Source organism: Puma concolor, chromosome E4 (assembly GCF_028749965.1).
Source record: "Puma concolor isolate L17-30 chromosome E4, mPumCon1.1.hap2, whole genome shotgun sequence".
Taxonomy (NCBI): Eukaryota; Metazoa; Chordata; class Mammalia; order Carnivora; family Felidae; genus Puma; species Puma concolor.
In genome coordinates, this window is record NC_141683.1 from 70,852,287 (window position 1) to 70,879,289 (window position 27,003).

Sequence of the window (27,003 nt, forward strand, 5' to 3'; positions counted from 1 at the left end):
TTTATTGTCTCCATACACAGAAAAGGTGGCCTCACCCTGGCTTCAAAAAGAGAAAGGATTATTCTAAGCTAATCACAGTACCTGATTTACCAGGGACCACTTTAGGAATGAGTATGTGACATAACCTAGTCTTTAAAATGTTAGAGGAAGTCTACTGCAAGCCTCTTCCTAGTGAAAAGAAACACCTAAAGAAAAGCAGTCCTTCCCACCCACTGGATGTTGCCATGTGAGAATATGATACCTGGAGCTGTTGCTAAATAGCCATCCCGGAAAGGAGAAATAAAAATACCCCCAACTCCAGAACTGAACAAGTGATGACTGGGATCCTGATGACATCACTGACCATCAAAACATTTCTGGTTCCTACTGTTTTAGTCACTGTTAGAAGTCACCTATTATTTGCCGCTAAAAGCATTCTACCGAAGAAATTTCCCAAGGCCTATCGGGTAAGATCTACTGCTTTCTATAGCACTAACAAACTTCCATAAGCTTGTCTTACCTACGTATTCACCTCATTCCCAACCATTCCCATAGCACACGTTTTCTACCAGCAAAACCCAACTGCTCATAAATCCTGCTAAGTTCACCCCTACACCTTCGCCTCTGCACTGCTGTGTACTCCGCCAAACACGTAATCGTGATAGTTTACCAACATTGTCAAACATACAAATGTTGGTCCTTCTGCCTCTCTACCTGGCAAACTGAACTCCTCACTCTGCATGCTTACCGTAGATTCTACCCAGTCCTTGAAAACTCAGATTCCTCACCGGGAACTTACGGTAACTGGAACAAATGCCAATATAAAATAACAATGATAATTATAAGCTCTATGAGACTCTGGCACCCAGTAAGCACTAAATAGAGTAAATAATACAAATGGCAGTGGTAACAACAGACTCCTGGGTTGCAGAGACTGGTTTTTGAATGTTTGTATTCTACAACAACGGGATAACACTTAGTAGCTAACAGGCACTTAAGAGTTACTTGTGAAGTGAACAAATGGACATGAATAAAAATGATCCCTTTGAAAATTATTTTTAAAAACCACAGAAACTTTTCTGTTTCAAAAACCGCAGGGACAGCTCTATTCTGTTATGAGCACCTTAATGATCAAAACGCTGTCTGTTCTATCTTTACCTTTCCTGTAACTTCCAAAACTAACCTACAGAAATCCTTTGGTAACAGTCTACCAAGTTAAAGCTTTCTTCCTACTTTTCAGATTGTACAGTGCACTAGGTGCCACAACTAGGGAGCAACAGTAGCATTTTGTGTGTGTGTGTGATTGTGAAACATTTTTGTGCTGTTATTATAATTTCTGGAGCCCAAGTTGCCCTATTTGAATACTTGCGAAGATAACATTTTGACTAATGGCAACGGACTATCTTATTCTAACAAAATTACAGTGTCATGACAATTCTCCAACAAACAGAAGAAAACACTGTTCTAATGAAGTCAACATATCTCATTCTGGATTTGTTGTTGTTGTTTTTAAATGTTTATTTTTTTTTGAGAGATGCAGACCATGCATGTACAGGGGAGGGGCAGAGAGAGAAGGAAAAGGGAAAATGCCACACAGGCTCTGAGCTGTCAGCAACGAGCCCGACAGAGAAGTCTGACACAGGACTCCAACTCACCAACTGCGAGATGATGATGACCTGACCTGAAATCAAGAGTTGGACACTTAACCGACGCAGCCACCCAAGCGCCCCTCTCATTCTGTCTTGATTTATGAGGAGTGAAGTTGATAATGGTGAGACCTTGTTGAGACAATATGTGAAATAACCTATGCCTCTCAACAAGGCATTGCTTTTCTTCGGTACTCCTGGAAGCTATCTGTAAAAAAACAATCTCATTGGCAGTGCTGCACACTAGCTAAGATTTTCAATTCTTATTATTTGCCATTTGTTTATGGTACCAGGAAAGTACTGTAGAATTCCCAGTTTGAGGGCTGGTTCATTTTTTAATGAGACAAATCGCTAGGTAACAATATTTACTGAATATAATCCATTTGTAAACATTTTATAAAAGATCCATTTTTATAACAAGTGCAATTTGTTATAATATGTTTATGGAGGAAACATAAAACATACTAACTTAAAAATCTTTTTTCCTCTGGGCACCTGGATGGCTCAGTTGGTGAAGCATCTGACCTTGGCTCAGGTCGTGATCTCGCAGCTCACGAGTTCCAACCCCACATTGGGCTCTCTGCTGTCAGTGGTGGAGCCTGCTCTGGATCCTCTGTCTACCTTCCTCTGTCCCTCTCTTGCTCTCTCTCTCTCTCACTCTCTCTCTCTCTCTCTCAAAATTAAATAAACAGTTAACAAAGCATTTTCGTATTTATTACACAAAGATGTCACATGGTATTTTAGGGGTCATGACTAAAATAATGAATTTCTTTTCAGATAATACTGCCTTATATTTTCAATTACCTACAGTTAACTTCTTAAATAATTCTGAACGTTAGACTATAAAGAGAGAAATTAAGAAAGAAAAAAATATACCTGCAATTTACACATTGGTGTTCTTTTCTTCATTGTTCTTTCATTATCAAAACACCCTTACTCTGACTTTACTTATGTTAGGACCACCAAGAGCAATTCACTATGTAAAGTCTTACCAGGATGGCTGTTTTGCAAAGAATTTTTAAGCATGATTTCTTCTTTATGTCGGCAAATTATTTCATTACTGCTATGTATAAAAAAGGGTGATAAATAATATTACTATTTTAACGCTGATATGAAAAACATTTACCAAATACATCAAATTCTTAGAGTATTTCAACTAATATCAGAGCAAATATCAAAACTTTAATTACCCCATATACTTCAAATTTGTACGTTCTAGAAGCTTTTCATTAAGTCTGTACTTAAAGAATAAAAAAACAGGAAGATGAACCAGTCATGAATTGAGGGCATTCTAGCTTAGTAAATTAGAACTAGCTTGCCAGGGGCACCTGGGTAGTTAAGCATCCAACTGTAGCTCAGGTCATGATCTCACGGTTTATGGCTTTGAGCCCCACATTGGGCTCTGTGCTGATAGCGCAGAGCCTGGAGCCTGCTTCGGATTCTGTGTCTTCCTCTCTCTCTGCAACCACCCCACCCCAGCTCGTACTCCGTCTCCCTCTATCAAAAGTAAATACACATCAAATAGAAATGAGAATAATTAGAATTCGCTTTCCAGAATGGAAAGAGTTTGGAACTCAGAAGTCCTAGCTCTATAACCTATAGCTATTTGTTCTTGGAGAAGCCACTTCTCTTTGGCTCAAAATCTCCCTCTATAAAACAAGGGAAATTACTGCCTTATTTTATAAGGTTGATAAGAGGATTTAATGAGATATTATACCCAAAACATGGCCTCTCAGGCCATGGCCTCTTAGGTGATGCTCATTACTCTGGGAAGGGCAAGATGAGACCTTCCATGACTTCAGAAAAAGATGCTCCACAGGATTTAAACCGGTGGTCCAGGGGCACCTGGGTGGCTCAGTCCGTTGGGCATCCAACTCTTGATCTCAGCTTGGGTCTTGATCTCAGGCTCGTGAGTTCAAGCCCCATGTTGGACTCCACGCTGGGCTTGGAGCCTACTTAAAAAAAGGCAGGGGTACATATCTGCTAACAAAGGAGAAAGAGAAGTCCGATCTCTTCCTGCAGCATCATTTGAACCTCTCTGACAGCTTAGAATGGTCCCAACTAACATCTTCTGGCAAAACAACAACAACAACAACAACAACAACAACAACAACAACAAACCAAACAAGATCCTCAAAGGGTAACTCATAAGGAAAGTCTAGGCTAAGATATAGGTTCCACATAAGGTCTTTGAGTGTGGAGGGACAGGGGTGTATGGCGAAAGCCAGGAGGCCCAGCTGCCCAAACAGGGTGCTGGTGCTTTGGGATAGCTGCTGAGCATATGTGCATGTGCAGTGAACAAAGAAACTTTGTAGCTTTGAAATCTAAGTGTGGAACACCATGAAGACTGAAAACTGGATCAGCAAGGGAATCCTGGGAGTAAAGGTCAATCACAACCAGACTGCAGCACCAGTTTCAACAGCAATGCTGCAGCAACAGAATCAAAGGAAACTGTAGAATGATCAGGATGTCCTTTTTTCCCCTCCAAATGACTTGTGAAAGAGGACTGTCTCTTTGGTCTTAGGGTGCTCCTTAGGTTCGTGGAAAATTCAAGGGACAGGGTACAGGAGATAGCCCTCAAAGGAAAGTAGAGGGTCTTCTACAAAACTGAACATTTCAAGACCCAAGTTACTAGTTAGAAAACACAGATGTAACATTATTTGTGTCCCATGCAGAGGGGTTATACTTGAAATGAAATGGATAAGGTTAGGATCCTGGAGGATAAATGTCTCAAAAGTCCTGAGATAAAGAATCCTGCACACATTCCTACTTCCAACTAGTCTAGTCCTTTGCTTGATTTCTGGCTAATGTTGTGGACTAACCGACTGCCATTCCAAAACTGCCTGATCAAACTACGAAATCCCATCTGTTACATACGAAGTTAACAGTTAAATTATTTTAAACCTCAGTTTAGTAATAACTAGCATTTTAATACAAACACTTACAGATTAAAACCCTTAATATAAGCATATTCATCTGCAGCCCATCCATATACATCTTGAGGAAAGGGATCAATACCTTGCTGAAGAAGCAGCCTGACTACATTTGTTGAGTCATAATTTACAGCAAGCATGAAGGCTGTTCTAAAATAACAGAGATAACTTCACTCTTAGGAATTTAGAGTTATTTAAACAGCTAATTTGATATACTTTATCAGGTTAATATCTTGCCTATCTGTTCAGAATCGACCATTTACATGTTTCAGTGTTCATCTGTGTAAATGATCTCCAAGAGTAAAATGAAGGGACAAAAAGGAAGCTTCTTGTCCCACTTGGGTAATGTATTATAGACTTGCTAATTTAACGTCTTTTGATAAACAAGAAACTATGCTAGGTCACTTATCTGAATAGGTAAAGATTTAAAAAAAAATAATTCCCCACGTATTCCTTAATCTGATATAGTGCACTTCAAAGCCATCTAGAGGTCAAGCAAGTATAAAAACTATCTGCAGGCTTAAAATGATAATATTTTAATGCGAATGCTAACAAAAGAGGCATAAAGACAGTTAACGATGCTGATAAGCATATGGTAGGCACTAAATTAAATGCTATGTATATAAAATATTATTTACGCACAACCACCCTTGAAGGATATATTATTATCCTCCTTTTCATATCAGGTAACATATTTAGTGATGATACGTAACACTCCCAAGGTCACAACACCTAGCCAGTAGGAAAGCTATGAATCAACTTAGTCTTGTGTGAATCTAAAGCACATCTCTTCCTTCTTTATCACCCACCTATAACTTATCCTCATTAAAGGATAAGTCTATACAGTGAAAGTTATCTTTCATCTTTCTACTCCTACCAATTGAAAATAAAATCAAAAATACATATACTGGACATGAAAAAGGATAAAACCTGATGAGACTTGGTAATAGTAATTAATCATCACTTAGAGATCACCTAACGCCATCAGTATTACTCAAAAAAGAAAAAAAAGCAATTTAAAGAAAAGTGTCATCCAAAAGACACAACAACTCCTATTTATGTTTAATATGCATCTTTTTTTTTTAGCATTTATTTGCTTTTGAGAGACACAGCTCAAGCAAGGAGAGGGAGAGACAGTGGGATACACAGAATCCAAAGCAGCTCCAGGCTCCAAGCTGTCAGCACAGAGCCCGGCCTGGGGCTCGAACCCACGAACCATGACATCATGTCCACAGCCAAAGTCATAGACTTAACCAACTGAGACACCCAGGCACCCCAATATACATCTTTGAAGGAAAAATGTATATGAAGTAGAAATTTTTTTTTTTTAAGTTTATTTACGATTTATTTTGAGAAAGAGAGAGAGTGCACACGAGAGTGTGGGCAAGGGGCAGAGACACAGAGAGAGAGAGAGAAAGAGAGAGAGACAGAGAGAGACAGAGAGAGAGAGACAGAGAGAGACAGAGAGAGATTGAGAATCCGAAGCAGGCTCTGCACTGTCAGCACAGAGCCTGATGTGGGGTTCAACCCATGAACCATGAGATGATCACCTGAGCCAAAGTCGGATGCTTAACCAGCTGAGCCACCCACGTGCCTCTATGAAGTAGAAGTGTAAAAAATACCATAAAAGGGTTAAGAAGGCCAATATTGTGCCATTAAGTAAATTAAGAGCTGAGAGTCCACCCTTTATAAAACTAAAGTGAAATCCCTTTAGTTAACACAAAATCATGTGGCAGGAAAAAAAACAAAAACAAACAAACAAACAAAAAACATTGCAGGAGCAACTGGGTGACTCAGTTGGTTAAGCATCAGACTCTTGACCTCAGCTCGGGTCTTGATCTCAGAGTCATGAGTTCACGTCCAGCATTGGACTCCACACCGAACATGGAACCTACTTAAAAATAAACACTGCAAATGACATGAGTCAACATCATCAAGGGATATGAATTCTGCTATACCCTGTTCTTCATGTTGCCCAGTCAGAATAATTGCTTTCTACCTAACTGGTGATGTGTTGATATTTTTCATTATATAATTATAAATTAATCTTCTTCTTCTGAAGTTAATCTTCCTGACTTGAATAATTATTACCACTGTAGAACCATACTAAGGTTTAAAAGAAAACTACTGCACCTTTTTAATTTATCCTCTGCATGTATATTTGCTGCCTTTTCTACCAGAACTTCCACTATTTGCTGTTTGTTTTCATTTACAGCAACTAGAAGTGGTGTGATGTTATCCTGTAAAAGAGCAAAAACAACTTAGAATTTACAAAATTATACCTTTCCATACGGAATTTTAAAACATACAAAAGATCCTCTAAACTTAAACATATAATACAAAAAGTAAATAATAAATGGCCTCTTCCTTCCCACCACTGTGCTTTCACCTGCTGCTGCTTCTCTTTAAAATAGCCCTCCTCCACTGGGGCACCTGGGTGGCTCAGTTGGTTAAGTGACCAACTGAAGCTCAGGTCATGAGCTCAGGGTTTGTGAGTTCGATCCCTGCATTGTGCTCTATGCTGGCAGCGCACAGCCTGGAGCCTGTTCCAGATTCTCTCTCTCTGTCTCTCTCTCTCTCTCTCAAAAAGAAATACACATTAAAAATGGTTTTTAATAAAATAGCCCTTCTCCACCTTCTTCAACAGATTATATGAAGTCATTCTCCCAAACTCACTTCAAACACTCACTGGTTCCAAGATCGTTGCTTCTATCACAGTACTTATCATGGTATACTGTAGTAATTGTTCCCTATCTAAACCAAGTGCTTCTTGAGGGCAGGGGCTATTTCTTATCTCTGTATCTCCAAACTCCAAAACACAGCAGTATATGCTTTAAGTACTTTTACTGAATTAATAACCTAAATGATGATCTCTGGAGTAGTGTTTCTTAAATTATCTTCCAAAGAATACCTTCTTTGCCAGAAGGTAAGTACTATGTCCCAATGGAAAGATTTCATGACCATCTATGTTTGAGAAATATTATAAAACTGCATTATATGTCTGGCATTACAGAAACCCATGTAAATCTGCTCAGTCCCCATTTGACAATCCTTTTTGTGGCAAACATTCACATTTGAGGAATCAGAGTTTCAGGGATATAGTTTGGAGAGATTTCCGATAAAGATGAAGCTTTTCCCCAAGTTATACAAACTTGCTTGTCTTCTGTCAGTGGTATCAGGATCCACTGACATCCGAGATGTCAACATAAGGCATCGCTGCTCCAAATGGGTCACCAAGGAGATGGGCTCAGAACTCCAAGAGTGAAGCTTCAAATGAACTTTGATTACTTAATATTAAATAGCCCATGGGCTTTCTCCTATTATAAAATGCTAAATTTTTATCTTAACTGTTAGGAAGCTCCATATGAAATTTCATTGTCAATTATAATAATCCTGGGACCCTAATACATATCTACTTCTAAAAAAATCTGTATTCTAGTTGTATTCCAGTTTCCACTGGAATAGCTACTTACTTTATATTTTAGGCAAAATATAAATTGGAAATAAAAATATAATGGCTTATCAATAAAAATTCAAACACTGATTTATACAGATCATTTTTAGCATAATGAAAGTGACTACATTATTTGCATTTTTAGGGAACAATGCTGAGGAGAAAGAGAATATTGTCTGCAATAGGCATAACCTATTCAACTGTAACCATGATGAATCTAATACGGTTTGCAAATATTCCAATAGGAATACGATTATTCAAATTTTGTTTCTTTTAATGTTTATTTATTTTTGACAGAGAGAGACAGAGCCTGAGCGGGCAAGGGGCAGAGAGAGAGGGAGACACAGAATCCGAAGCAGGCTACAGTCTCTGAGCTGTCAGCACAGGGCCCCACACGGGGCTCAAACTCACAGACAGCGAGATCATGACCTGAGCCGAAGTCGGACGCTCAACCGACTGAGCCACCCAGGCACCCCAGGAATACGATTATTCATAGTACACAGAAGGAAAAAGTGTCTTGTTTTCAAACTAACTTATGGGGCACCTGGGTGGCTCAGTCAGTTAAAAGGCCGACTTCGGTTCAGGTCATGATGTCATGGTTTGTGAGTTCAAGCCCTGCATTGGGCTCTATGCTGACAGCTCAGCCTGGAGCCTGCTGGGGATTCTGTGTCTCCCTTTCTCTCTGCCCCTCCCCCACTCATGCATGTGCTCTCTCTCCTTCAAAAATCAATAAACGTTAAAAAAATGAATACAATACAAAAACAACTTAGAAAGTCTAACTTGGAAACTTCAATCCTATTCCGAAGACATTAACATAAAATACAAAATATATATTATAAATTAATATGGATTGCCTTGAAAACCTTGAAATCTTTATCAAAATAGACCATAAAACAGAGGCGCCTGGGTAGCTCAGTCAGTTAAGCATCTGACTCTTGACTTTGCCTCAAGTCATGGTCTCATGATTCATGAGTTCAAACCCAGTGCCTCCTAGGGATTCTCTCTCTCTCTTTGTCAAAATTAACTTTGAAAAAAAATTACGAAGGTTTCTTTGTGTCCAAAAGAGATCTGATTAGCGCAGTCTAATATATATATATATATATATATATATATATATATATATATATGTATATGTATATATGTGTGTGTATAAATATATGTGTGTGGGTGTTTGTGTGTGTGTGGGTGTGTGTGTGTGTGTATATATATATAATAAAACAGTAATTGTAAACGCAATGCTTATGGAGGCAAAGTAGGTGACTCGAGTAAGTGAAGAACCTAAGTGGGGACAGTAGCAAACTGGACACACCCATACCTCATATAAAAAGGTCAGCCGCTGGAATGCATACCAAACAGTAGTATGGGCTCAAAGTACCAGGTATGATTCTATAAGAAAAGTCTGAAATCCAGATTTCTGCATGAGTGTCATAATTTTAAATGTTGACTCAACGTATGGAGGAAACGAAACACATCCAGGGGCCAAATTTAGTCAATAGCCCACGGGTGTTTTGGTTGTGCATAAAGCATATATTTGTATGTAAATCTTTCCTGAAGTATCAGTATCACGTTTTACCAAAAACTTAGGCCCCAACATGTAATAAAAAGTGCTATTAAGACTCATAAGAGGGGAGCCTGGGTGGCTTAGTCAGTTGAGCATCTGATGCTTGACTTCAGCTCAGGTCATGATCCCAGAGTTGTGGGACTGTGTCCTGCATCAAGCTTGGCACTGAGCTTGGAGCCTGCTTGAGATTCTCCCTCTCTCCCTCTGCCCTTCTCCCCCACTCACACTCCCTCTGTCTAAAAGAATCACAACAAAAAGACTCGTAACACCCCCCTTAAGAATTTTTCCAATGCTTATAAAAACTGTAATCTATCTGTGTTTAATTCTCCCAGACTGTTAATCAAGTAGACAAATTAGTTCACAACTATGCTGAAACTAAATTATGAAAACAATTCCCAACTGTATTGTCACTAACTGCATGTCCATGTTTAAAACTACCATTTGGATTATGCCAGGGCTATATGAATTTAACAGACATCATAAGACAGTTGGTCACATAGCTTCAACTAATAAAGAAGATTCAAGATTTTCTCCTATTGCAATCAGGAAAACACTGCTTGTAATAACCAAATGGCTATGAATATGAGAGAGAGAGAGAGAGAGAGAGAAAGAGAGAGAGAGAGAGCAAGCGTGAGTGAGTGGGGGAGGGGCAGGGAGAGAGACTCTCATGTGTCTCTGCACCATCAGTGCAGAGCCCAATGTGGGGCTCGAACTCACAAACCATGAGATCACAACCTGAGTGGAAGTCGGACGCTTAATCAACTGAAAAACCTGGGTACCCCTCCATTCAGTAGTTAGCTTCTTTTAAATTTTTTTTAAATGTCCACTTTTTGTGGGCGAGAGAGAAAGAGCATGAGCAGGGGAGGGGCAAAAAGAGAGGGAGACTACAGAATATGAAGCAGGCTCCAGGCTCTGCCTAAGCTGTCAGCACAGAGTCCAACACGGGGCTAGAACTTGTGAACTGTGAGATGATGACCTGAGCCTGAAGTCAGATGCTTAACCGACTGAGCCACCCACACACCTCAGTAGTTCTTAACCAAGAGTTGTAGCACAGTCTCAAAAAAATATTTCTAAATATCCATGTCTATGTATACACGTTACTAGATTTACTCAAACTCTTCAGGAGAGAGTGTAGGCTTGTTAAAAAAAAAAAAAAATTGAAACTTCCCCAGGGCACGGGGATTCACCACCACAATTCTAGCTGAGAGTGGTGCAGCAGACAATCACATCAGTCTCATCTATGTGGCCAACTCCCTCTATCATTTGAAGATTTAGCCAAAAGAATGACTTATCAAAACTGCATTTAATTTCCCTGAGCAGAGGTAGAACAGGGACTAAATGTAAAGTCAAAATGCAACTTGATTGCATTACTTTTAAACTTCTTACTTCCCATCAAGATATTCTAGATTTCAGAGCAGAGTTTAGACTCTTACCTAAGTGGCTGTTTCTGCCAGAATAGGATTATATGACAGTTAATTATTTGTTCTTTCTTCTCATTGCCCACGTAATCAACCACCTGTTCACTGCCAATCTGATTTCTTCTGAGTCCACCTACACTTGGTCTCTAGGCAGGTTTGCAACTCACTGTTTCCCTAAGTAACAATTCTACCCCTCAAAAATTGAAGACTCCTTGACTAAACATATAAACTGAAGGGGAAAAAAAAACCAATAAAACAAACAGCCTCTTCTTGTTTTTTTTTTTTAATTTTTTTTTTTAACGTTTATTTATTTTTGGGACAGAGAGAGACAGAGCATGAACGGGGGAGGGGCAGAGAGAGAGGGAGACACAGAATCGGAAACAGGCTCCAGGCTCTGAGCCATCAGCCCAGAGCCTGACGCGGGGCTCAAACTCAGGGACCGCGAGATCGTGACCTGGTTGAAGTCGGACGCTTAACCGACTGCGCCACCCAGGCGCCCCCCTTCTTGTTATTTTATCTCACTTGTCAAATTTCCAAATTGGCCTACTTAGTTCTGACTGCTCCCTCCTTTCCCCTTTTTTCTCTTAAGCCTTGGCCAATAAAAGATAAATCCCATTTTTATAAATCACTTTTTTATCAAATAGGAACTTGTCAACAGCAGCGATGTTTTTTATTGTAAAATGCATTTGTTTTCTTTGAGTTTTAAGACAAAGCCTAGGGCAAATTTTGCTTTCCTGTGTTGTTTTTCACTAATAAAAAAAAATTGGATGGGAAAAATATTTGAAAACAGAATAAGTGTTACCTTTAACAAATATACTGTTTTCATAAATATTTGCCATAAATACATAAAACAAAGCAGTATTCTCTGTTTCTTTAAACGTATCCTCATTTAAAATGAAATCTTAGGGGTGCCTAGGTGGCTCAGTTGGTAGAGCATCCAACTTCGGCTCAGGTCTTAATCTCATGGCTCATGAGTTCATGCCCTGCATTAGGCTCTGTGCTGACAGCTGGGAGCCTGGAGCCTGCTTCAGATTCTGTGTCTCCCTCTCTCTGCCCTTCTCCCCGTCTTGTTCTGTCTCTGTCTCTCTCTCTGTCTCTCTCTCTCTCTCTCTCTCAAAAATAAATAAAAAATAAGAAGAAACGAAGGAAGGAAGGAAGGAAGGAAGGAAGGAAGGAAGGAAGGAAGGAAGGAAGAAGAAATCTTAGATAAATAAGTTATTGCAAATATTTTCATTCAGGGAATCCTTGAACTTCCATATACGTAAAATTGACCCTGCCCGTGTCAACCAAGGGTGTTCCTCTAGGGGCTTCAGCAGTGAAAGGTAATGCATGTCAAAGAAAAGGAAGGTGGCCCAGCAAGTGTGGCCATCATCTACTCCCCATGTACAGCTACAACCCTGCTGAGCAGCTACACAAGGTTGAGCAGGAGCTACTCTCTGAAGTGGGACACCCCAACATGGTACATGGCTGGCCGAGTGGCTACCAACACAAGTAGATGCCTTTGCTGGATGTCAAGATATGACCTGACCCCAATGCCCTCATCTTCAGAGCACCGGGGCCTGCAGTGCCCAGCACCTACAACCTGCTGCTTTCTCCTCCCGCTTGCACACATCCAAGCTCTCCCTGCTGGGTCTGGGTCTCCATTCCTCCTCCCACCTGTCCCCAGCAGCGCCCCTTGCCTAAGCCCCTGCATAGCACCCAGCCTCCATCATCACCTCACTCCCCTCTAGACCTTTAGTCCTTTATGGGCTCTGAGACTACCATCCACTTGTAGGCACTAATGGAAACATTTTCTTTCTGGGGTGGAAGGGTGGCTGGGAGATACAACTTTGCCCTTTCTGTGGGCACTGCCTTTTTCTAGCCCTCCCTGACTTGGCATTGGAGTTATTTCCATGATGACAGGGCCTGATGTATAGAATTCAGTGAGTGAGTGTGTGTGTGTGTGTGTGTGTGTGTGTGTGTGTCTGTGTGTGTGTCTGTGTGTGTGTGTGTGTGTGTGTGTGTGTGAAATAAAACATTTTGAGGATAAAATATTCATGTATATATATAAAATTTCAAATAATGTATAAATTAGTTCTTTACCTTATTTCTTGCTTCAGTATTCGCATTGTATAGCAGCAACTTCTCTATTATGGATATATTATCACCAAAGGCCGCATAGTGGAGAGCAGTGTTGCCACTCGCATCCCTAATATTTGGATCGGCACCATTTTCCAATAGTATGTTTACACATTTCTCTTCCTGGCACTGTACGGCCTGTCAGTGATATGCCAAGAAACAGAGTGTAAATTCTGAGCATTTAAAGTAAGCATGCCACAGGTTTCACCAATTCGTTTTCTTTCTAGGCAATAATTTCATTTTCATTCTAAGTAATGACATCAAATCCATCTCAGGCAGACATAGCTGGTACTACATACCTTCATGAGAGCTGTCCTGTTTTCATGATCACAGAGGTTAAGATGACATTTCCTCTCTACTAGGAGGGTCACCACTTCTGGATGGCCATTGGCACAGGCCAAATGGAGAGCAGTCCTAAAAAAGTGAGAGGACTTTTTAGGAAATGATAGTGCACTCTCTCAAAACTTGCAGTTAATTCAGGAAATTGTAAACATTAAGTAGCATGTTATTCCTATGCCTCCAAAACAAAGATTCAGTTTTCCTCTGGAGAAAGTACAATATTTAGTAGTGATTACTCATCACACTAATAAAAGAGCAGCCTGTTTGAAGAGAAAGAGCATGACCTTGGGATTCAGCTCCACTTGGGTTTGAATCCTAGTTTAACTCTGTCACTCACTAGTTATTGCTTAGACTTATCTTCAATGTCCTCAACAAAAGGGGATAAAAATAGTAGTTGTCTCGTGTCACCCGGCTAGCTCAGTCTGAAGAGCATGTAACTCTTGATCTCAGGGTCGTGAGTTTGAAGCCCCACAGTAGGTGTAGAGATTGGTAAAAAAAAAAAAAAAAAAAAAAGATAATAATAAAATAAAATGCCATGAAATGAAATGAAATAAAATAAAATAAAATACTGAGTAGTTATCTCACAAGACCTCGTTGTGATGCTTAAATGAGGATCTATGCAAGTATTTAGAACACTTCCTAGCATTCTAGCAAATAACATCTCAATAGTTGTTGGATAATATAATTTTTATTTTAATAAAATAATAATAAATAATTATTTATTTATTTATATTATTTATATATAAATTATATATAAATATATACCTATATTATATATAGATATATATATTTATATTATTATTTATAATAAATAATAAATTTATAAATTTTATTTTAAATGAGGATCTATGCAAGTATTTAGAACACTTCCTAGCATTCCTAGCAAATAACATCTCAGTAGTTGTTGGATAATATAATTTTTACAATTTCTACTGCTTTACATAGACAACACTTCAATTAGGTACCTTGATACAATTACACCTACTTTGCAGATATGTTTTAAGGATTAGCAAGAATACTGCATTTCAATGATTCTAAGATGCTTATTTTGTCACATTTTAGCATCTCTGACATTGGAATGCAATGTATAACTCAAAATGTCTTACAACTGTAAATGGCAGGACTTTAAATAAATAATTGGTATATAAAATAGTGGGACACCATAGAATCTTGGTGCCTTCCATTATGTGAAATGATGGTATATACAATAGGTCTATTGCAGTTCTAGTCATATGATTGGCACTTAAAGAAATTTTAGTTCTGAAAAGCATTACAGGAAAAGAGGACTAAATTAAAAAAAGGAAAACATTTTTAAGAACTTCTTACTTTGCTTCTCAAGAAAGTTTAAGCCACAGGAAACTCAGGATTCCAATGACTAGGAACAGTTCATTTTATTAAATATTGAGGTGTACAGATTGTACGAAAATCAAGTATTTCCAGCGATCGATATTAGTAGTTACTACTCTCATAAATTTCAGAAGGTCAGGTGAAGCTTATCTTTTACAATTTCCTATCTTCAGCAACTTTGAAAGGAAGGAGGAAAACTTCCCATTGAGATTAAGTCCTAATACTTCAATGTAAAATTTCTCATCTTAGGGGTGCCTTGCCGGCTCAGTCAGTAGAGCATAGGACCTTGATCTCAGGGTTGTAAATTTGAGCCCCACGATGGGTATAGAGATTACTTAAAAATAAAATCTGGTGCAGAGCCTGCTTTAGATGCTCTGTCCCTCCTCTCCCTTTCCCCCTCCCCCTGCTCATGCTTTCACCCTCAACAATACATAACACTTAAAACATAAAGTAAACAAGATAAGAGCTGGGGCACCTGGGTGGCTCAGTCTGTTGAGCGTGCAGCTCTTGATCTGGGCTCAAGTCATGATCTCATGTTCACTGGCTCAAGCCCCGTGCTGGGACTCTTTGAAAAGTGTATTGGAAAAGTTCCTACTTTCAGCATGGGGCCTGCTTGGGATTCTCTCTCTGTCCTTCCATTCCCCCCACCCCCACCCCCACCCCCACCCCATCCCTCTCACAAAATAAATAAATAAACTTAAAAAATAATATCTTTAGAAAATAAATAAATAAAATGCCTCATCTTGCTCATACTGTGCAAACTGAAGTCTTTGAGAACAAAAGAATCTTGGGTAGAGTATGTCCGCTATATAATATATGTGCAGGTTCTAGGTGATAAATAAACAGATGGAAAGAGTGGATAAATACATTTGGAGAGTTCAATATTTTTAAAGACAAGGTATATAAAGGAAAGCATACTTCTGAAACAGTAAATAATCCCTTATATTTGCTAGGGCTTATTTTTTTCATAAGCACACAACTAATATATTTTATTTTCATGATTAATATAAATCATTTACCTATTACACGTAATAAAGCTACCTATAACAGAAATACTTATGTATATGATTAATATATGCATAATACAATCTACAAGTGCAAATAAAAATACTCCCTTTACTTCTGAAGAGGCCAAAAGTTGTCCAAATGTGCCAATCCTCAAAAAACATTTCAATTAACTCACTTTTCTTATTTTACATCCAAAAATATTTTTTAACACAAAGTGAGAAATTATTTTTATGTACATAAGATCAATATTCTTGCTCTTCTCCAGGATCACTTCAACGACAATAAACCCTTTCTGTTGGGCATAAACTTTTAATAGGACCTTTATACACCTTTTCCTGTAGAAAGCACAGATTTTCTTTGAAGGCAAAGAAAAATGCATGTAAATACAAAGGCTCAGAAATAACAAATGTCGTCACATTTTCCGCATTTTTGGGCTTAACATAAAACTGTAGTCTGCTTGTGTGTACCTATGATCACACTGATTTTTGTTCTCACTTAATGATCCACTAAAGCACAGCTCTGCATCTCTGTGTATATCTATTATCTATGCCACTTTCAACGATCACATATCCATCTTATGGATGTAATGACATTTACTTATAAAAGCCATTATACGAGTTCTTCTTAATACATTGCTATTTTAAATAGTGCTGAGAAAAGCAAAATGTATCTCATTTATCTCTAGTGATTTCCTAAAGATATTTTACTAGAAATAAAATTGATGGGTAAAATGAATACATGTTTTTTAAATGTGGTACTTACACCAAATTGTCTATTGGAAAGTCGAAAACAACTTAAACTTTAAGCGGCAGTATAAGCACCATCACTCTATTTTCACAAAGGTTGTAGATGGAAAATTGTATTTCAGTCCCTTTTTCACTTAAATTTCTTTTTTCCCAGGGACACTATATTTCCCTATGTCCACTGGTCCCTTGTAGATATGCAAAGAAATACTTTGCACGATTTCAAATTACAGGCTTTTGTTCGTTTTGATTTCAAAGACTTCCCTGTAAAACGAAGATAGATTCTGTTGTCTGATACAAATATGTTGTAAATATTTGCAAGTGCATTGTCTTTTATTTTCATAATATTATTTTCTGATAGAGGCTTTTAGTTTTTCATGTTGCTAAATCAATCTCCAGAATTCTTGATTTAAAAAAATATTTTTTAATATTTATTTATTTTTCGGAGACAGAGACACAGAGTGCAAGCAAGGGAGGGGCAGAGAGAGAGGGAGACACAGAATCTGAGCTGTCAGCACAGAGCCTGAAGCGGGGCTCGAACCCACAAAGCACGGGATCATGAACTGGGCCAAAGTCAGATCGCTTAACCTACTGAGCCACCCAGGGGCCCCAATTTTTTTTTTTTTTTTGAGAGAGAAATAGAGAGAGAGAGAGACAGAGAGAGAGAGAGAGAGAGAGCGAGAGAGAGAGACAACACAGAATCCCAAGCATGCTCCACATTGACAGCAGGGAGCCCGTCGAAGGGCTTGAACCCATGAACACCTGAGATTATGACCTGAGCTGAAATCAAGAGTCAGAGGCTTAACTGACTGAGCCAGCCAGGCACCCCCCAAAAGTCTTGCTTTTCAAGTCATTCTTAGGATGGGTAAATAGGCATTTGTGGGATTTTTTTCTGTTACTTTTCTTATTTTGCATATTACAATTTTTAAATTGATATCCCATCTGGAACTTATTTTAAGGGAGATAAAATTCTAACAAGTTTTCTCCAAATTGGCTGTTTCTCCACTACTTAGGAATAATTCACCTTTTCCTACTAATACGAAATGTCACCAGTATCAAATTCAAAAGTCTTATGTATATTTGAGCGTTGGTCATGTTCTACTCTGCACCACTCCTTTATCTGTCTTTTCAGCTGTGTGTAAATGAATAATTTGTGGAAATTTCAGGTACATTTTGATATCTGGAAGGGCAAATCTACCTCCTATATAAAAACATAAGTTCTTAGGTTAATTCCAGTTCGTTAACATACAGTGTTCTATCAGTTTCAGATGTACAAGATAGTGAGTCCAAAAATTTCCTTAATGACATCACAAGAAGAGCATGTGTAGCTCAAAATTCTTAAAACCAGGATGCTTTCATTTGCTTTACCTAACACTGACAAATACTGGAAGGGTACACATTTTGAGAAAAAGGAGTCCTCCTATTCAGAGCCATCTTCCACTTCAAAATGTCCTTCCAAGGTCCCTCAGGAAATAGCACACACACCTAAGTGTACACAGACATAAACTGGATACTGGATTTTGTCCCAAGCATTTCTAGCCCAGAAGTTGATTACAGGAATTATTTCTCCCATTATGCACTTTTCTACGACGTTATGGTATGAAAATGAGTCCATTAAAAACCACATGTTGTCGACACTTAATTTCGTGTGTATTACTATTGAAATTTGGGTAAATCACGTCAAACTTGAGAGTCAAGTGGTCTATTCAGGAATTAACGGGTACGTGCCAGGGCAGCTGAAGACTTTGTATTTGCCGCTCACGCTGTCGGCCTGGTGCTAGACCACGTAGGGTTCCCACGACCGAGGGGCAGCGGGACCTCAGGAGGGAAGCGAACCCAGCCCCCGAGGGAGGGCTCGGATGCACAGGTAGAGCTAGGCCAGATGTGCTCTTCTCCCAGGTCCGTCCCACCTCCTCCCTGCCAGCCTCCAAGCCCCTATTACCTGTTCATCTTGTCTCTATCATCCACGCCATTTTCCGCGAAGAACAGAATCTGCTGCACTTGCGCTGCGTTGCCCGTGCAGGCAGCCTTGTGGATCTTTCTGAGATCTCTGTCTTGGACATGGTAACCCAGCAGCAAGTTGTCAGTTGTATTGTTCTTCTGCCCAACGCCCCTGCCCTGCCTCTGCAAGCCAGAAGCGGAGCCCATGGGCGACATGCCCTTCTCCCTCCCGAACCCCCAAATCCTCTTCATTGCGAAGCCTGCGGGCTCCACAGAGACTTCACCCCGCCCTCCCTTTCCGCTGCCTCCCGAGCCCAACACTAGCGCCGGAGACAGGCCAAACCCGCCTGGCCACAACACCCCAGCAGTGAGGATCCGCGTTTGGGTAGCTGCCACTTCTCAGTAACCGGCAACAAGGAATACCGCCCAACACAAACGCGCTTGCGCACTTCAGAAGAGGCAACCACTGCGCATGCGCACAGAGGCCTAACTGTCAACGGTACCCACAGCTCCGACGCCCCCCCCTCCCCCCCCCCGGCAGGCCCAGCGCGGGGCAGCGAACAGAGGGGAGGGAGCTCCGGTGGGGGGTGGGGCGGGGTCCAAAGCCACGGAACCTAGCGGGAGCCGGCACCTCTGCTCGCCACGCTCGGGACTCGCCTCGGCAGACTTCTCGCCCCACGCGCGCCTCCCGAGGGTCCCCTCCCCCGCGCCGCGGCCCAGGGTGCAGCCAGGCGGCCCTGCCTGGACCGCGGGAAGGGGTGGAGGTGGGGGCGTGAGGCGGGGATAGGGGCCGGGCCCGGGGCCGCGACGCCCGCGAAGCCTGGAGCCCGCTGCAGCCGCCACCGGATCCCGGGATGGGACAAGAGACTGCGGCGGAAGCCAGCATCTCCCAGCCTGGGGCTCCGGGGGCCGCGGAGCCAACGCCGCCGCCGCCGCCACCGCCGCCGCCGCCGCTGTTGCCTCTGCTGCTGAGACCAGGCTGGAGATGGGAGAGTTGACACTGGCGTCCCGGGGGACCCGCGCCACAGTCCCTCCATCCACGCACTCCTAGCCCTCCGCCTTGAACTCGGCGCTGCCGGCACAATCCCCCCCCCCCTCACGCCTTCAGGGCTCCCACAGCCCCCTCCCTCCCTGAGCATGACCCTAGGGGCGGGAGCGGGAATCCCGGGTCCGGGGGTTGGGGGCTTCAAGACAGGGAGGTGGGGGCCGGATGCCAGGGAGACTATTGGGCTCCCACTCCCACACCCAGGCCCCGCTGGGCACTGTGAACGGACGGGAGGGGGCTCCGGTGGGGGGTGGGGCGGGGTCCGGAGCTGCCAAGCCAGGCGGGAGCCAGCACCTATGCTCGCCCCGTTCCGGCCTGCCTTTGGCACCCCTCTCACCCCACACGCCCCTCCCGGGGGGCCCTTTCCGCGCGCCGCGCCCCAGGGTGCAGCCTGGCCGCCGTGCCTGGACCGTGGGAAGGGGTGGAGGTGGGGCCGGGACGCGGGGCTATGGGCCGGGCGCGGGGCCGCGATGCCCGCGATGCCGGGCGCATGCCTCAGCCTCCGCCCGAGCCCGAGATGGGGTCAGAGGCTGCAGCAGACGCCAGCATCTCCCCGCCGGGGCCTCGAGGACCGGGCAGCCATCGCCGCCGCCGCTGTTGCCTGCGCTGCTGAGACCAGGCTGGAGATGGGTAAGTTGACCCTGGCATCCCAGGGAACCCGCTCCGCAGCCCCTCCACCAACGCCCTCCTCCTGGCCCTCCGCCTCCATCTCTGCGCTCCCGGCACAACCACCCTCCCACGGCGTCAGGGCTCCCACAGTCCACTCCCTCCCTGAGCGTGACCCTTGGGGCAGGAGTGGGAGCCCCGGGCCGGGGGTTGGGGGCGTGGAGACAGAGAGGTGAGGGCCGGATGCCAGGGAGACTATTGGGCTCCGACGCCGCCCCCCCCCCCCAGGCCTACAGGGGAACTGCGAACAAAGGGCAGGGGGCTCCGGTGGGGGAATGGGGTGGAGTCCGGAGCCTGGGAGCCTGGCGGGAGCCGGCACCTCTTCTCGCCTAGCTCGGCCTCCCCTTGACACCCCTCTCGCCCCACACACCCTTCCTGGGGGGGGCCCCTCCCCCGGGCCCCTCCCCCGCGCCGCGTCCCAGGGTGCAGCCTGGCGGCCCTGCCTGGAAGGCGGAAGGGGTGGAGGTGGGGGCGTGAGGCGAGGATGTGGGCCGGGCGCGGGGCCGCGAGGCCCGCGATGCCAGGCGCATGCCTCAGCCTCCGCCAGAGCCTGAAATGGGGTGAGAGGCTGCAGCAGACGCCAGCATCTGCCCGCCGGGGCCTCAAGGGCCGCGCAGCCATCGCCGCCGCCGCCGCCGCTGCTGTTGCCTGAGCTACTGAGAACAGGCTGGAGATGGGTGAGTTGACCCTGGCTCCCGGGGGGACCCGAGCCGCAGCCCCTCCATCTAAGCACTCCTGGCCCGCTGCCTCCATCTCCGAGCTCCAGGCACAACCTCCCACCCCCAGCATTCAGGGCTCCCACAGCTCCCTCCTTCCCTGAAAGTGACCCTAGGGGCATGAGCGGGAGCCCCGGGCCAGGGGTTGGGGGCGTCGAGACAGGAAGGTGGGGGCTGGATGCCAGGGAGACTATTGGGCTCCGATGTCCCCTCCAGGCCCAGCTGGGCACTGCGAACGGAGGGGAGGGGTCTCCGGTGGGGGGTGGGGCGGGGTCCGGACCCTCCATGCCAGGCGGGAGCTGGCACCTCTGCTTGCTGCACTCAGGCCTCGCCTTCGCACCCTTCTCGTCCCACACGCCCCTCCCGGGGGGACCGCCCACGCTCTGCGTCCCAGGGTGCGGCCTGGCAGCCCGTGCCTGGACCGCGGGAAAGTGTGGAGGTGGGGGCCTGAGAGGGGGATGTGGGCCGAGCGCTGGGTCGGGATGCCCGCGATGCCCTGTGCTCGCCCCAGACTCTGCAGGAGCTCGAGATGGGGTGAGAGGCTGTAGCAGACGCCAGTATCTCCCCGCTGGGGCCTCGAGGGCTGCGCAGCCATCGCCGACGCTGCCGCTGTTGCCTCCGCTGCTGAGACCAGGCTGGAGATGGGTGAGTTGACCCTGGCGTCCAGGGTGACCCTAGCCACAGCCCCTCCATCCCCGCACTCCTGGCCCTCCGCCTCCGTCTCTGAGCTCCCGGCACAACCCCCACCCCGCCAAGGCGTCAGGACTCCCACAGCCCCCTCCCTCCCTGAGCGTCACCCTATGGGCGGGAGTGGGAGCCCCAGGACCAGGGGTTGGGGGCATAGAGACAAGGATGTGGGGGCGGGATTCCAGGGAGACTACTGGGCTCTGACGCCCCCTCCCCCAACAGGCTGGCCCCAGGACCTTTCCCAGGCCCTGGAGGGCAAAGCCTCATGCCTTAGATCCCCTCCCTAGGCCTGGGCAGGGGCATCCCCTAGGCGCTGGGCTCAAAAGGCTCTTTGTGAGCTGTGCCCCCCACTCCCCAAGCCTCCAGCGGGGTCCTGGAAAAGGGCGGGTGCAGAGGCTGGGACTGTGGCTGCTTGTCTGGACCAGGCGGAGGGGCGTGGGGAGAGCACCCCTAGTCCTTTCATTGGGTTTGGGGCAGGGGGTGGGGGGGCGCGTCCAGGCTCATGTGCTTTTCACTGCACTGCCCAGGGTGGGGAAGGGAACCTGGCTGGAGGAGGGCTCTATCAATATCTGCAAATAGTGGGTTCTGGAAGCTGGGTTGGGGAGGGTAGCTTGGATGTAAGTCAGAATGGTGGCACCTGAGCTGGAGTGCCATGAGAAGCAGAGGTGGGTCTCAGCCAGCCCTAGTAGCTGGAGGTCAGGTGACTCTCCTGGCTCTGGAAGACTCCCTAGAAGGCCTGTGGGCAGGAATACTACCCCAGAGAGACCCCTCCATGGCCCCCCAGAACTGGCACTGCCCCATTCCCATAGCATTCCTTGCCACTCCTGGGACACCAGTCATGACCTGCCTTGATGGGGAGCTGTGGATACTGGCGGGTCACCTCCCCGGGCAGGGCAGGTACTGAAGATCCAGGCCTCCGGGTGCTGAGGAGATAGGCACAGGGTCTTGGGAAAGTTTGGAAGACTTTCTGCCAGTCCAGGGAGGAGAGAGAAGTTGCTGGAAGAGTTGGCTTGCTCAGCACTAAAGGGAAGAGCACTCTAGGTAGAGGGAATGGCTGGAGCAGAGGCTGTGAGATGTGAGCACCTGGTCGGGGTGGAGAGTTGTGGAAGGGGGGGGGGGGGGACTGGTCAGGCACGGGAGTGACCCATGTGAACGAAGGGAAGGAGGGCCAGGTGGAGGTGAGGTGTCAGGCCATCCCAGCGAGCTGGCACAAGCAAGCTCCCAAGGACAGTGAGGAGCTGATAGGGGGGCAGTGCTGCCATCTGGCTCAGCAGCCCCTCTGGAGTCTGCCCAGGGTTCCTGCTATGGTCAGGGCTGTTTGACCCACATCTGCCGGTGGCTGGACCACCCCAAGCAAGTCTGCTTTCTGAGTCTCAGTGTCCACATCTGTCAAACGGGGAGACTCCTCCACAGGGTTGTGGGGAGATCTGCATGAGGTGATGAGTGTAGGGAGCCCAGCACCTGAGGTCTCGGAAAATCCTTGGCCGCTGTGCCAGTATGTTTACCTGGAAAACGGGGGCATTGATGTCAGCTGGTGGGCCAAGCTAACTTTACCCTGTGTCGATGAGGATCCTGTGAGGGCTGGATGTGACCCAGGGAAGCCAGGGCTGGGGGCACTGCAAGTCCGTGTGCTCATGCTATTCTGGAAGAAGAGAGAAGCAGTGGGCCGTGGCCGGGGCGGGGTGGTCCTCCTTGTGCCCCTACGGGCACCTTAGCCATGGCATTCAACGGACCCTGCTGTGTTCCTCAAGGCCAAAGCCTCTTTGTTCTCCTTGCTGCACAATGCACCCCTTCCTCCTAGTCAGCCCTAGCCCTGCACATGGGGGACCAGGGTTCCCTTCCAGAAGGTTCTTCAGACACTGAGACCAACAAACAATATCTTCCTGTGAGGGGCACTGTCATGGGCAGCCGGGTGGAGAGGACACAGACCTTAGCCCCAGGAGAATGGAATCTAGTTGGGCAGCAAAACCAGTTGGGCCTCCATGGTCTTGCGTAGCACTGTGCTGGCTGCTTAGGGGTGTGGGGGGGGGAGGGCCGGGGTTGGGGGTGTGGGGGGCTGGGCGTTGCAATAATTGCACCTTGGGACAGTCAAGGGCAGAAGTTAAAAGCAAGGACTCCAGATTCAGTGGCCCAGGTTCAAATCTCAACTCTGCCACTTCTTGTGTGAACGTGGACTGGTGACTCTGCCTCTCTGTGCCTCTGTTTCCTTGCCTCTAAAATGGGAACGAGGCACACTAGTGCTATTTGAACAGCTTGGTTCAGTTTCTAGTGGGCATTTATGCCCCCTTTTCCAGAATGGGTCTCCCAGTTCACCCCTGCGTCCTGGAAGACTACACAGCCTGCTCCAGTAGGCTATTGTCTTCCTCTTGTGTGTGAGTCCCTATAGGCGGGGGCCTGCCTTTCTGTGTCCGTTGCTTGGGCAGGGGGCAATGGTGCTGGCAACAGGCCCTCTGGGAGAAAAAGGTACCTGATAAACAGCGTTGGCAGGTTTCCATGGTGTAAATCTTCCAGCAAGGCCCATTTGAGGCTACCAACAGCTTAACCTTCTCGCAGTGGGAGCTGGTCCATGCCAGTTTTAGCACCCAGGCATTCAGTAGGTGCTTAATAAAGGATGGTTGAATAAGGAGAGAAGGCTCCAGAGACTTGGAGAGCTGTCAGGCCATACTGTAGCTGAGAGAGGGAGGCATCCGACAGGCTGAGGCCAGGACAAGAGACCACTCTGAATAAGTAACCCGTGGTGAGATGGAGGGCAGAGGGGAAGGAGGACTGGTGCCCTCCTTCCTGGGAACCTCTGCACTTCTGACCCTGCGTCACTTCTGCTCTGGATCCTCTTGACCTTGGCCTGGTTTGGGCTGTCTGCACAGAATGACCTAACTGGATCCCAAGCATTAACCTGACAGAGCTCTGAGAAATGGTCCAGACGGGTCTCAAACGTCAGATTCTATTCCCTTGCTTATGCTGTTCCCTCTGCCTGAATGTCTGTTCCACCCACTTCTTCCTATGTGCCCTGAAACTCTGTCACCCTTCAAAAGCCTCCTCCACCCCAAATCCCACAGACCCTCCTCCCCTTCTGCTGTTTCTCTGGCCTTGCAGCCCCTCTCGTGTGCACCCTGCCTGCCCATAAGAATATTAGTAGCTAACATTGCATCTGGACAGCAACCTGTGATAGAGATACCGTGATAATCCCTTTTGCAGATGGGGGAATGGAGGCTCTGTCTTGTTAAGGACCACCCATCCTTTGCCTCTCGGCTTCAGCATCCATTCGTTGTTCAGAGAGGCTCCTTGCTGTGGGCTGGGCAGAGCACCACTTCTCTTTCTTCAGTGTGTTTGCTGTGGCGTGTTCCACTAGGCCGTGAGTTCCCTATCCTAGAGGAGCTTGAATGAATGAATGAATGAATGAATGAATGAGTGAATGACTTTCAGCCCCAGGGAGCATCCCTGTTCTTTTACCCATTCCTCCTCCCTTTCCATCCCTGTGGGAGGAGACTGACCCTCCAGAGGGCAGCCTCACACCATGGAGGGATGGTCACAGGGACCCTGCTTAGCCACACCTGCCAGAAGGGAAAGGGAAGTGAGGCTTTGGGCGGGGCTGAAAGCAGGCATGGTAGAAGGGTAGTGGACCACCCTCCTGTGGTCTAGAGTGGGGCTGACATGGGCCCACAGCACTGCCTGTAACCCAGGAAGTTAACGGGGTCCCAAAATACGTTTTCTTGCACCGCCCCAAGTGGAAAGTCCCCTGTTGGCCCACTTATTTTCGTTTTATCTAGAAAAATAAAGTTGGAAATAATCATTCACACACCCTAATTACTCCGTTGCTTTATGAATTTAGAGCCTGTTTGGCTCTAGACTTTGGCTCCTGCTGAAGGAGGAATCCCCTGGGAGGGGCAGGGTGAGGTGCCAAGGCAGGAGGCCAGAGACTGCTCTGACGCTGGGGCCTCCTGGGGGTCTGACCTCCAGTTGCCCTCTCCTGGCAGGCTGGGAACTTCCCAGAAGCAGCAGCCCAGATGGGGGTCTAAGCAAGGGAGGGTGGCCAGAGGCAGTCTCCAGGATTCTGATTGACCGGGGCCCATAATGGATGACTTCCCAGGCTGTTCTACCCCACCTTGACCTCTGAGTCATAATTTGCTGCTATTTATCGAGCACTTACTATGTGCTGGGCGCTGGGCCAAGCACTTTGTCGGCATCATCTCAGCTACGCCTGCTAACGTCCCTTGAAGCAGGTACTATTATTCTCCCCATTTGGCAGTTTGAGGGTGCCTGGGGCCCTGGGCTCAGGGCCGGGAAGTGGTGGGGCTGGGATTGTATCCAGCCTGTAGGACCCCCATAGCCCGATGGGGCCCCTTGGATAGGCCCCTCAGTCACTCAAAATGGAACGGTCTCTGAAGCCTGGACGCCCGAGACAACCACGTCACTGTTGTCCTGGCCTCCAGGCCACCCTCCTTGTGGCCCTGATTGCCACTCCTTTCTTCCCCATAGTCCTGGGGCTCTGTCTCTGGAAGCCCCGTGTAGCCTCACCTGGGCGGCTTGGGGAAAATACAGACTTCCCAGGCCCTGCCACACCCCGCTGAGTCAGAATCCCACTATGGGAGAGGGGGCTGGAAACCCAGATTTTAAAATGTTGTCCTGGGGATACAGAGGCTTGCAGACTCCCAGAACCGCTGCCCGGCCCAGTGGAGTTCAGGCTGCTTTAAGAGACTCCCTTGCCCTTAACCCAGATCCCTATGACCCTGCCCCTGCTTGTGTTCTCAGGCTCTGCCCCCTGCTACCCTAACCCAGCTCTGCACACATCACACCATACTCACCCCCCACACCCCAATTTGCCTTTATCCAGGCGCCTGATGCTGCTGTTTCCTTCTGGAAACAGGTCCCACCTGGCCACAGACCCCCACAGAGCTTGTGTAATACTCTGGACCGGTCGATCGTGGCCCCACTCTTGCTAACCCGGGCCTGGCACACAGCCTGGGGGAATCATGGTGGGTGAGCGATGGTGGCCGGGGAAGGCGGAACAAGGGAGGGCTGCCCATGACAGGTGGGGCTTCTAGGCTGGGCACACAGGCGCTCTCTGGGGGCTGGCACCTTGCCGAACATGCAAAAGGCATTTGGTGACTGTTTCTTAACTGCTTAATGAATGGTGATGGGTCGTGTGACAGGTGAGGGCCACTTCCGGAAGCAGTACAGATTGGCCGGTTTAGGCAAAAGATGGAGAAGGTGCCTTCCGGGCCATCTCTGAGGACCGTGAATATTAATGGTCCGAACTCATTTATGGCTCCGATGGGAGTGAGGGGCTGGTGCTTTCTTGCTTGATTTCATTTCGGTATCTCAGGAGCCCTGGGAGGGGGTGCTGATGTAATCCTAATTTCGTTCAATGGAAACTGAGCCCTAGACAGGTGACTTAGTAGGGT

At 46.3% G+C, this 27,003-nt stretch overlaps 1 protein-coding gene and 1 long non-coding RNA gene across 3 annotated transcripts in view; one reads left to right on the top strand and one right to left on the bottom strand.

Moving 5' to 3' along the window:
- Nucleotides 1-27,003, bottom strand: part of LOC147572807 (ankyrin repeat domain-containing protein 26-like) — a 626,452-nt gene that overhangs the window by 264,575 nt on the left and 334,874 nt on the right. The gene's annotated exons all lie outside the window — the stretch shown is intronic.
- LOC147572810 (uncharacterized) lies at nt 20,683-21,544 on the top strand. Its single transcript, XR_015245834.1, has 2 exons — nt 20,683-20,875; nt 21,426-21,544. It is a non-coding gene; the product is annotated as an uncharacterized LOC147572810 (long non-coding RNA).